The sequence below is a fragment of the Lissotriton vulgaris genome, chromosome 8 (genome assembly GCF_964263255.1).
Source record: "Lissotriton vulgaris chromosome 8, aLisVul1.2, whole genome shotgun sequence".
Taxonomy (NCBI): Eukaryota; Metazoa; Chordata; class Amphibia; order Caudata; family Salamandridae; genus Lissotriton; species Lissotriton vulgaris.
The window spans coordinates 752,303,064-752,303,844 of record NC_141696.1 but is presented as its reverse complement, the minus strand read 5'-3'; positions in this window follow the sequence as shown (position 1 = coordinate 752,303,844).

Below are 781 nucleotides of genomic sequence, written 5' to 3'. Positions count from 1 at the left end.
GGCTGGGTCTCAGAAAAATATAGGGTCTTGTAAAAGGTAGAAAATTCAGTGAGGATATCTGCGTCTGTGTGTTTGAGATTGGAGTTAGCGTCGTAGATTGATTCAATATTTAACTTTTTTGCTTAACTTTTAGATAATTAGCTAAGATCTTGCCAGCTTTATTTTTGCCCCCATAAAACTTTGCACTTGATTTCAAAAGATACAGGGATGCATCGTCCGTGGATTTTTTGTTAAACTTCATTTTAGCGTTAACCAAGGCGGTGAGAGTTTCCTGAGAGCGGGAAGTAAAATAGGAATGCTCCAATTTCTTAATATCCAGAAGGATAGTTGCGAGCAGCTTTCCGTTTTTTTGCAACAAAGCCAATTATGAAGTCTCTCGCTGCCGCCTTAAAGGCGTCCCAAATGGTGTGCTTGGGGACGGGGGAATTGTCATTCAATATGAAAAATTCATCTGAGAAGGTAGTGAAGGAGGTGGTAAATTTAGGGTCTAAAAAAAGAGAATTGTTAAATCGCCAACGTTTAGGACCAACAGATTTGGGTAAAATGTCCAATTGTACTAAAGTGGGGGCATGGTCAGAAAGTAAAATCGGGCCAATTTCAGCATGGGTGAGGGTCTGAACAATGTTGTGGGTGACAAAAATGTAGTCGATTCGGGATTGGGAATGATGGCATGGGGAGTAAAGAGTAAATTCTCGAAGTTCTGGGTTGCATAAACGCCAAGCGTCAGTAAGTTTATGCTGGGAAATAGTTTGAGAGAAGGATTTATGTGACTTATTAGGGA